This window comes from Ammospiza nelsoni, chromosome 10 (genome assembly GCF_027579445.1).
Source record: "Ammospiza nelsoni isolate bAmmNel1 chromosome 10, bAmmNel1.pri, whole genome shotgun sequence".
In the NCBI taxonomy this organism is placed as follows: Eukaryota; Metazoa; Chordata; class Aves; order Passeriformes; family Passerellidae; genus Ammospiza; species Ammospiza nelsoni.
This window is the reverse complement of record NC_080642.1, coordinates 12,711,591-12,723,603: the sequence shown is the minus strand read 5'-3', so window position 1 is coordinate 12,723,603 and position 12,013 is coordinate 12,711,591. Positions and strand designations below refer to the sequence as shown.

At 38.9% G+C, this 12,013-nt stretch overlaps 1 long non-coding RNA gene across 1 annotated transcript in view; it reads right to left on the bottom strand.

Annotated features, from left to right (window-relative positions):
- LOC132077654 (uncharacterized) overlaps positions 1-3,905 on the bottom strand; it is a 30,162-nt gene extending 26,257 nt beyond the window's left edge. The window contains exon 1 of the long non-coding RNA XR_009419088.1: positions 3,850-3,905. This is a non-coding gene — a long non-coding RNA (uncharacterized LOC132077654). The remainder of the gene's footprint in view (positions 1-3,849) is intronic.
- Between the last annotated feature and the right edge of the window lie 8,108 nt (positions 3,906-12,013).

Sequence of the window (12,013 nt, the reverse complement as noted above, 5' to 3'; positions counted from 1 at the left end):
ATTATGTTTTGCACTGTAAAAAAATCTCCAGGCATGAGAAGCGAGATTGCAGACCCAAAGCCCTCTCTCTGCACAGCAGCACCTATAAAGTGAGGCCACATGTATGATTTGCAGGATGCCTTTCAAAGGCAGGACATAAATAAGTGCACCTGAGATGGAATGTCACCTGCCAGAGCATTGTTAGTGTTGAACCTGATTTTTGTGATGTGATTATCCTAGATACAAATGGAAAGAAGCAGAAGAAAGGCCCACTCTGTATACTAGACTGTACAATACAGTGCCATTTTTTGCATGTTAAATTCTGAATAATTATATTTGTTATTTTTTTATTTTCTCTGCTCATCTATGATGGCTCTCTATACTGTGATCTGTCATTTTTACATGAGAGTACACAGCAGATATGGACTGTTCTGTTTAAAAAGAAACTAACACATTCTCAACAGCTCTTTGTCTAACACAGCTGCAAAACCAGTAGCCTTTTTCACAGAGCCATCTACACCAGACTGGTTGTATTTTGAAATACTGAAAATATTAAAACAGTACAAAATAACATTAAATAAGTGTCAGTTTAACTTATTCTTCATACTGTATGTTTAGACTGTTTCTCTCAAGTTTTGCCTCTCCTTAACCCTACAAGGAGAACCATGAGAGTCTGACATGAACACTCAATTCTAGAAAATGTACATTGTCTCTACAGCTTATATCCTAGAAATTCTATAGATGCGCATAATTTTTTTCTTTAATCAGCAATGTTTGTGATTTAATATCCTGTTAATTAAAGAAGACTTTAAACATTTATTGGAAAAAATACACTGTACTTACTGCTTTCTACCAAGGGGTGTGTTCCTACAATTCTTTTCACGAGGGATTCATCACTAATGTGTACATCAAATATGTTTTAAATGCTTGACAGATCAGTACTAAAATGTCAACATTCATTACCTATGACCCAGAAATATGCATTTGATTTAAATGTGGAACTGAACCACAATACTGTCAAGACACTAGAAAGTATATGCTACATTAAAAAAAACTAAAGGCATATTCCAATTTTTATCTCAGTTCCAGCCCAAAAGTCAAGTGCAAACTTTTCATGCAAGATAAAGTTTTCCTTACGCTTCACTGCTTATCTTGGAGCTGTTTAAAGGCTAAATTTTCTGCCAAGTTAGTTCAATTATTTTGACAAGGTTATCCCACGACAGAACATGCCTTTATCTCTCCTGACATAGCATTTGATTGGAGAAGCTGATCAACACTGCAAAGCTCCAGAACTCCCAGCTCCAAGGAGATCATCCAAACCTGCACAGGAGATCAGTGTGCACAGAGCACAGCAGTGCAATCCAGTTTCACTTATTGCAAAATAAAACTTTCTCCCCTGTCCCCACACAGCCACGGAGGCAATGACATCCTGAACAAAAATTATTGTGGGTAGAGATATCCCTGAAATCCAACTCCTATGCAAGACCTACAATATTTCACTTACTGATAACTGACTGTCAGCCAGCACATACCAACACACCACTGCTGCACTGGAAGTATGGACTAGAACAAACACCAGGGCTTGTTTTTGTTTGGCAAAGCCTTGCATTTAATTTATCATCTCTACACCTAAATTTTGGGCTTTCCACCCTATGTTTTTCTCCTAACAGCTATGCATGAAATACTCTCTAGGGGTTAAGTTCATTATAACAAAGGAGAAAAACTCATGGGCAATACTAACAATTTGCTCCAACACACACTGTGTTAATCCCACATTGTTTTTAAATATGTGTTTTCACAGAAAAACAAAGGAATCTAAGACTTTCCCTATATGTTTTTAATTTGGGAAATGTTTGATTTCCCAAAAGCACAGAGCAACTCTCAGGAGGTCTCTAACAAATTTGAAAGCAAACAAACATTCTTTTGCACAAGCTTTGAATCATAATGTAGACAGTATTTTAGATGCAAACTGCTGACTGCACATTTGACAGGATTTCGCTGGCAGTCATTCCAGTATTTCTTTCTCCTTCAGAGGGCTTCTGAGTAACAGGACATAAAATGTTCTTTTAACAGAGGGTAAAAATTAAAATACACGCTGAACAATAAATACTGGAAGACAGGTCAAAGCAGCTGTGGCTCCTAGAGCTGTGTTACCCACTATTAATTTCCTTATGTTGAAATTGGTACAATTTCAAACTAAGAGCCTCTCTAACAGGCAGAAGTGGTCTGAAGGCTCATTATTATTTCAGACTCTTGTAAAGATATAAATCTTCAGGAATTATAGGACTTGAAGTTACAAACATGCATTTAAGTGTACTTTAAATCCCTTGGTATTCTACATTTCAACTTTCAAATACAGCTTGCAATAGCAAGCATTGACACTGATGTAGAGAAGCAAAGCAGGTCTGTAAACATTGGCCATAAACCTGTCACAGCTGTTCCTGTGTGCAGACTGTGCAAGCCTTGGGAGGTTTCCGTTGGGCAGAGCCAAAATCTGTTTCTTTCCCATCTAAAATGGTATTGCTCAGTGGACAAGATTACAATTGCTAGTTTGGTAAATGAGACTGCATTTTTAAGATTATGAAAAAAAGGAGAAAACTATGCAATCACCTAAGTGCACAATATTGAAGAGTTTTAAGAATATGCTGAGTGGTACTGGTGTGAAAAAGAAGTTTGTCAAAACCACAAAACACATCCTGAATCCTGTTGACACTGATATCAGCTGGTATTTTGTTACTGCCTTCAATGAAGAGAAAACACTAGGTTGAAAAACATATCCTGTACTACTGCTCACTTTAGAAATGGAAAAAAAATAGCATCTGAAAAATTATTTTATCTTCTGCAAGACAGATATGAAAATATAACATGTGTTGTGCCATCATCTGAGAGGATGAATACAGAACAGATCAAGGCAAAATGATGGAGCCAAGCATTTGATCCAGCTGCTTATAAAGGTTGCTTTAAACATAGCCAAGCCAATCTAGAAAACACTAAAAAATCAACAATCTATTTCTATATGCTGTGAAGCATCTTCCTAGCCATCTTCTTTGGTTTGTGCAGGACCCAGCATTTTTTGTAGCACATACTAATCAGGCTATTAACCTGATGTGGTTCTGCCTCACTAGCAGAGAGTTTGAAGTAATTTGCATTAAAACTATGTAAAGTGTCACTTAATAACAGAGACAGTTGAATAAAACCTTAAGTTGAGAGGAGGAAGGCAGGAGGAAACCCTAGCAGCATAAAAACTTTTATTAGCACTTATGAGTATTTTTCTCTGATTAAAGCAGAATTCATACAACAACTAATCCCATAACAAAGATCTGTAACTAGCCCTTAAGAACTATTGTTATTTTCTGACCATTCAAAAACTTCTTTTGTTTATTTTGGGAAATGAAACACCAAATTTAGTTTAGACTAGCCAAAACTAAACACCTTGGTTAGCATCAGCTAATCTCCCAGTGCCTGTATTTTGCTGAAGGTTCCACTGTCAGATAGGAGACTTATACGCTAATTTATAATTGTAATTAATTCTTGCCACCCAATCAGGGTTTTTAAGGTAGCAATACACACTTCAGTACCCGATATTTAGATCATGCTAGGCAACAATAGAAAATATACAATCAAATATGGTGAAGGAATTATTGGAAATAAGTGGAGATAAATTACTATTAAATAATTTTAACAAATTCAATCTGAATTATTGTCAGTGAGATGTATGCTATAAAAAGAAAAATCAGTATTGCAATAAAGTCACATCTACACACATCACAGCATAGGACACAACATAGGTCACAGTCAATAGGGCCGTGACACAGAGAGTGCCACCACACAATATCAGAAAGCTCCAACCCATACACAGTAACACCTTACCTCATCAGAAGGCTTCAGGTGTCTGCCCACACAGAGTAACACCAGATCACCTCAGAAGGCTGCAAGCAACTGCTCTGCTTGTGCTGTAGCCCAGCCTTTTACCCCCTCCTGTTGATGCCCTGCACCTGTGTGCCCTCTGCTCCCTTGGGTGGTTGCTCAGTGCCCCTGGGCACTCCATGGCTCGTTCCCTTCAGTGCTGCTCACCTGCTGCTCACAGCTGAAACCAACTGGGGATGGGGCTCAGCCCAGCCCCATCCCAATCACCACAAACTGGGCGCCTACCTACACAAAGACATCCAGGCACTTCAACAATATTTGTATCGTGATACACCTTTGTCTTAGTAGCTAAAAAATTACTTCTATGATGTCATGAAATGTAAAATGTTTTTCTTTATCAAGTTCACACAACAAGGCTTGGATGGAACGGAGAACTTCTACAATTCTTCATTGCAGGGACCATATTCAGACCCATCATCACATTCTTTTCTGGTCACTTATTCAAAAATCAGAAAATATCCCTGCAGCAAGTGTATTACAATATTGCCTTAGCTGATTGATGCAGAACAGCAATACTGAGAAATTGTCAGTGAAATGGTAGCGGGGGAATGTGTATGCCTGTGTGTCCTGTTGATTTTTCCACATCTGTTTGGTTTGGGGGCAGGAGTTATGCATGTGAGGGTGCATTTACTAAAATTTACTCATTTAGAAAAAGGACATATCTCAGGGCTTGTTTGTCTTTGTTTCACATACTCTTCTCTTTATATAGGTATCGCCCTTTTTATTTTGTTTTCTTTTGTTTCCCAAACAAGGTTCTCTGTCTTGGTATTCTCTAATGTTATTTGAATCTTGTCTTTCACCTAATCACATTATTTCAATAAACTTGGAAAGGTCCAATCCTAACCCTATAACCCCAAAAGAGGCTCAAAACTTGAGACACACAACAGGTCACTCCAAACACCACTGCAGAGCTCACCATCAGCTTGGAACCATAAAGGAAGGTAAAAATACAGCAGTCCCCATCCCAACCAAGCAAGCAGATGTATCTGTCAAACACATAATTGTTACAGACCAATTCCTCTCTCCAGAAGAGGTGAACACCTTCCTGTGCTTATGCCACCAGCTTTTAGAAGAAGTGGGATTTTCCTGTTCTGATTTTCCAAGTGAGAGCACAGGGCTGACAGAGAGGGAGCCCCTCCATAGCAGAGAGCTCAGACTTCCCACTTCCATTTCACATGTATGCTGTTTCCCCTGCTTTGTTGTTGACCTCCTCATTATATTGAACCTTAAAATTAAAATTATACAGACAAGAAAGACAAAAAAGCATTAGAGAAATAGTAAAACTAGATTTTAGGCTAGCCCTGCTTCTGTTCATACATGTAGTCTGCCATTTGCTAGAACACATTTCCTCTCAGAAAGCCATTTAGGAATGAAAAATATATAATATAATCTTTTGAACATGTCCCTTTAAAATATCTACTTGGTTTACCACATCACACTCGTTATATGTATCCACAAAGTTGCAACAAATTTCATTTAAAGTTTCATTGTCAAATTATTAAATACTCCACAGTTTGCCAAATTTTCCAAGGAATACAAATCTTCATGTAAAAATGCTGCTGTGAAAGACAATTCTGTGCAAACTTAGACATACAAATAAAAATAAATCACACTAAGACATCACCCCATGTGATTTCCTGAGGGAGAAAACCCCGTAAGATTTACTGAGTTAGGAAAAACATAATAAGAAACAATCTGTGAATTAATACTCAAATCAAAGCATAAGGACTTTATATACTAGAAGATTTACTTTTATCTCCACTAAATTTTTTTTCTACATGTAAGCACTGTTATTTATCAACTCCCTAGTGAAAAATATTTGTGGTCTTCTTCTAAAAAATGATGAAGCAAAACAGATGCTGCAGAGCAGAGCACAGCGACACGGGGAACTGTTGTTTGCTCGCTCTCCAGTGTGCCACGCACATTATTGGCAATCATGCAAGCCCTCATTAGGCCAAGTGCTGAGCCACAATGAAGCCTTGCTGCCTTGGGAGCTGTGCACGTGCAACTGAAATCAGGATTTGGCCACATCTGTGCTTTCCTGGCCCAACAAGCACAATCCTTGCTATGTAAATTCTTACAGATGCACAGACAATAACCTCCCTGCTGGCAGGCAGCTCACAGAGCTCACGTTTGCCTTTCACCAGGACACTGCCCAGCAGAACACCAAGTAAGAGCCTGCTCACTTCATTTATCAGCTGCCCAAGCACAGGGAGACTGTTGTGATTCATGTCAAAGCCCACTCAAGCACCAGCTTGCCCCAGAGAGCAGAGCCATCCTCTCACTGTGGGGTGCCCAGTGGCTGCTGAGGCTGTGCCTTGGTCCTGCTGAAGGGGCAGCATTTTCATCGGTCTCTCTCAGCACAAAGACTTTGTTCCCCATCCAGTACAGGACTTACAGAGACCCCAGCCCAAATTGGGGGGCTCTGTCACTCAAGAGAGGGGTCCTGGGTGCTGCCCTTTCCACCTGGCGCCTGGCAGGGCACACACATTCTGCTGCTACATTCCTCCAGACCCATAATCAGCCTCTGAGGACACTTCTGTGCCTCAATGAGCCCGACCAGCAGCACCTGGGGGCTTCCCAGCCTGCCCTGGCCCAGCAGCCCAGCCTGGGCTGTGTCCCAGCCCCAGTGATGCTGATGGACACCAAGCTCTGTCCCAGCCCATCTCTACTTCCATGGCCCTGCCTGGCCCTCCCATCCATGCTGTGCCCCTCACCAAGCCCAAAAGAAGAGCACTGAGAGGTTGGAGGTTACTCTGGCAGTGGTCTCTGGGGCCAAGAGGGGGCTGTAGCAGAGATCAGGATGTAGAAGTTTTCCATTCAAGCTTACTCAATGGCATACTCCACAAATCCCTCATCAGAATTCATAATGACTGGTTAGGATTGTCAAAAAAATTTCAGTCTCATCTTAGCTTCTATCTGTTTTTTAAGACTCAGTCTCACCTGGGGACAAGTTTGAGTTTTGTTAGATATTTAAGGTGATGTAAAGGTTTTTACCAAACCTAGGCAGTCCACCTGACAAGCATTAAAAACCAGGTAGGGAAAAAATGTGCACTGCAGACAGGTCTGGCCTAGTGATAAAACCCCTTAGAGGAGGAATGTCAAATGAGGTATTGTATTGGCAGCCTGAACTTGCAGTTACACCCCTTCACTATTTTCTTCTTGGCTCATTGGATGAGAAATCAGACATGGGTTCCACATTTCAAAGTTCAACCTGTTTAATCCATTCATAAACAGCTTTTTCCAAATACAACCACTTCATTTTGCAACACAGAAAAGGAGAAATTTTGGCACCTCAGCACTGTAAACTTTTAAGAACAGATAGTTTGGATGCCTATCAGGAATGACACAGATTATCCAGCTTTGTGACAAAGCCATGGACTAACTAATTGGTCAGAACTTTCTATGGGTTCTGACACTTCTCAGAGACATTTCTGAGGCAGAGGAGGAACTGATGAAATAATTCAGTTGTTAGACATCAGCTTCTTCAGTTCTTGCTGCAGTTCAAACCAGCAGGCAAAACCCCTGCTTTTCACTACAAACAGTGCTGGCCTTGTGCTAAGGCTACAGTTCATGATACTGACTTTAATTTATAGCAGACAAATACAGCCTGTAATAAGCTTGGAAGAACTAGAAAAGGCCTTGGCAGAGCTTCAGCACAATCCCAGCACAATGTTCTTTGGCTTTTTGTCCCTTGGGATGGTATTCCTCTACACAGGTGGTGTTTCACAGGAAATCATTCAAAATCTATGCTCTTTAATTACTTTTGAGTCTTGCAGAACTTGCAGTCTCTCCCACCAAACCGGCTTCCAACACTGATGTCAGGATATGCAGTTCAAAGATGGCAGGAGGATCTGGTTTATTTGTAAATGCTGTTATTTGTAAATTCTGAAAGAGCCATGAGTGCCTTATATTTATGATGAACCATTTGTCCTGTGAATGTATTGTTTTACAAAGTTCATCACTTTCCCCTTTTGTCAGCACTGGGCTACTTCATAACAAATTATTACTTTTTTTCTAAAAGATCATAATCCTTAAACAGCTTTTTAATGAATATGCAATTTTTTACAAACGGAAAAAAAAAATTAATAAGTACCTGAAATAATATCAATGCAACCTAAAAAAACCCCAAACTTGTAACATTGCACAGTTCCCAGTAATGATCTGCAAAGAGCTCCATATATTTGTATCCATGTGGCCGTATTGGAGTGTGGCCTCACTTTGAGCACTTCTCAAAAAGGAGTCTCCAGGAAGCAGATGCTTTCCTGGCAGTAAAAGAAGCATAACCTACATTTAAACCCCTTTTCCATGTAAGTAATTGGAAAATTACCATTTCTGTAATGCTAGAAAATTATGAAGGGAATGAAGGTCGGCACAAATTCTGAGTGGATGGATATGGACTACAAGAGGCAGTCTTCCTCTAACCATGTGGCCTTAGCCACAAGCTTAAGGACTCATGGTGCCAGCCTATTTGAAATGCAGATTTTTATTGGAGTTTTTTAATACTTTGTGCGTGTGAGGTTGTTTATATTTGTTTCCATATATAAGCTTCAATTCTTGCAGTCTCTTAGTCTTCTGCCTGACTACAGTTCCTCAGGGCAAAGAAAAATTTTATAAATCAAAATTTTTTTCTGGATTACACCGCAGGGAAAAAAAAAAGACAGAAACACAATGCTCTTACTGCCTAAGTCTCAATTATAGAAAAATAACATCAGTGAGAAAATTACTACTTTCATAATTACTCTTTTCAAGAATTGTTTTTCAAAATTCCATGAAAAGCTCTGAGTGCATTTCAAACTTTGAAGCAATGAAGCAGATCAAAGTATGTGTATGTTTATTCTCTCTTACTAAGGAAGATGCACGGTATTTGACAGCTACAAGAAATGTTTTTGTGGAACTTGTAGGATCAAAATGGCAATAAACTTAAAGCAGTATGTGTCTTTACAGATTTAAATACAAAATATGCATGTAATGTTGCCAGTTAAATGGATGGTGGTGTTTTTCTCTCCTTCTCAGGACAAGCATGGAATGTTTTAGACAAGAATCAAAAGAAAGGAAAATTATATTTCTTTTAGTCATTAAAAGCATAGCTTTCCTGTATTTTAACTAAACTGTGTTTGAAGGGGGGAAAAAAGGTTAGGGAAAAAAAAGTCTGAATCAAACAGGCAATAGGACACAGTTAAATGGATTAGATTGCCTCAGGAACAGAGGTATGTGTATTGCACATACATCATTGCCAGATCTTCAATACAAAGTACTTCTATGGTTAGGAATAAATCAGAGGCAGTATTAAAAAATGACAGTATCTTCTTTAACAGAGAGAACAATTCCAGAGAGATTAACAACAGGTTTCCTCTGTCATTCAGTACCTTGACCAAAGAGTCCACCAGGATCTCTGTTTCTTCTTTCTTTGCTACATTTCCTAGAGCTGTATCTGGAAAGAAAAAGTGTCACTGGGCCAGCCTTTGTAATGAAAAACTCATAGAGAAGCAAAATATTGAAGAAGATGTTTTGCCTGGAAGCAAAGTTCATCCTCCCAAGCAACATCTACCCTTGGCTTTGTCCATTTTCCAACAGCAGCTGCTGGTCATCTGTCATATGGATATGCTTTCAACATACTGGGCTTGAAGCAGCTGCACCAACTTGAAACTCATTTGAAAAACATGTTTATAGAGAAAGACAAAGGAAATGACCTGTAACATCGTAGACACAATATGTTCCACATGAGAGCTCCATCAGTTGGGTTTTTACCAACTCGGTTATTTTATTGTTATTCAAGGTCTTCAGTTTTCATTATGCTGCTTTTGTTAGTAGGTCTGGAATACCTCCTGCTTCCAATGTGTGTTCCCATTAATTTCTGTGGTTCTTTGGTTCCAAAGGAAAAGTAGAACAGTCATTTAAGTGGAAGGCTCCACTAGACACTCCTGTGTGACTACGGCAAAATGCCCAAAGTGGCACCAATGACTAAAGCAGGATTTGCTTTCCTAGCAGGTGTGTGAGGAGAAGATACAAGCAGGTTCTTCCTTTCTTTTGTGGCTATCAAGAGACAAGAATATGTGTCAAAGGAGAAGTGACACAAAAGGGTATAAAATTAATGGTTTTTCTTCCAAGAAATTCCCATGCAAAATCTGCCTTGAACAAAGTGATCCACTTCCACCCACCCACCCACCATTCAAGCCATTAGAATTTAGTGAAATGTAAGTTAGACCACATATCTAACTATTGTGGATGTTAGGGTCACATCTTAGAGCATAATGAAGAGAAAGTTGATGAAGAGAGTATCCTCTCATCTTTTATTCTGCATAAATCCTTGTCTTGATCCAGAATTATTTCCAGTAAGCCAAAGTAGTAATTTTTGTTTCATGACAAAAATCTCTTAGTCCAAGTTTCAGAAGCTTGTTTTTCAGTGACAGGGAGATATTGAACATCATGACCTGTTCTCATTTTCCTCATTGATAACAAATACCAGTTTCTTCAAACGTGAGAGAAGTTTCAGCAATTTACCTAATTCAGAAAGTACACTGGGACAAAAACAGCATTAATTAAAAATTGTATGAATCAAAACCAAGCAAAATCCCAAACTTCACATATTCTGTTCTAAGCCTTCCAGTGAGAAAACAAAGTCAAATGTGAGCAACATACTGAACAAACCAAGAGGCAGCTTTGCTAAGGTAGGAAAATCTTTGGCAGCAAACCAAGAGGAAAATATTCCCCAACCCTTCTAGAAGCTGCATAGTAGTAAAAGTCAGCTAACCACAACAGGGAAGGAACATCACCTTTCACTATGAAACTTCTCAGGGTGAGGTAGGAGTACTATGGAGCTTTAAAGGGGAGAAAATAGTAATTTTATACCTATATTTAAAGACTCTATATTCCATGTTTTAATTATTATTTTATCTGGCCAGGCTCTTGGACCAGATTTCCTGATGACATTTGCACACAAGCAGCAGCTGAGCTGCTCCATGGCTGGAGTCCTTAGTCACAGCACATCATGGGTGTGACATACAGGCTGCAGAATACAGCACTGGCCTTGGGATGGCTTTTCTACCTTTCTATGAAGCACTACTACAGCAACATTTCCACATCAAAATACTTTTCTTTTTTTTCCCCAGAAAATGTTTTAAATAATTCACAGAAAATGTAAGGAATTCAGGTAGCTGTGATGTTTCAGAAGGAAGTGGATCAAAGCATGGTCTCTCCTTTACTCCTCCTTCACCCCTTCCTAGCAGATCTGATTTCTGGGTTGGAAACTGAAAAGTACACTAAAATATAACCAAGAGGCAGAGAAAAATTAGTAGCAAAAAGCCTGTGTCCAAAACTGGACCTGCTCAGTCCCAGTATTTGTGTATTACAAACTAGTTTTACAAATTGTTTCAAATCAAGTTGGTATAAGGAATATTTTCTTTCTATTGTGCTTTTCTAAGCAAAAAAATGAAATCATTTAAACATCTGGAGTTGCCTGGGTGTAATACAGAAGAATATGGATACTGAATTTAAAACAGTTATCTTATCTGTTGCCTATCTGATGCCTAATATTTCTGTGTGTGCAGGCAAAAGTACTTCCCAAGAATGGTGCACTTTATGCTCTGAAGCTTGCTTCTCTTTTGCTTCATTGAGGCTCCTTTCATACAAGTTTAACAGACATTTGTTTTACTTAATTTATTTTCAGATGAATTCATGGAAATAAAATTTGTCTATGGTGACAGGATTAAATTGTTTGCACTCTGTTTTCCTTTGTTCCATGAAACCTACTGTTTACTAAAAATAGCAAATTATTGATTTTTTAAAAAGTCCACTGTTACCTTTTGTAGTTGAACTCCTTCTTTGAATAAAAGGAACCTAGGAAAAAATCCTCAGTAAGATTTGGTTCCACACCCCTCAGTAGCATGGATTTGATTTGTTGTTCATTTTTTCCCAGTGGTATCTCACAAATAATTAATACACTTGCTTAAGTGAGACAGGTTCTCTGCTCAGTTTGAGTTTTGTTTACTTACATGTTCACAGAGGAGCAAAGAGTGCCAAGATTAATTCATTCAACTTAATCTGCTACCCCATACTCTTGTAATGAGTGAGCTCTCACTAGTTTTTGCAATTAGTATGTTTTAAT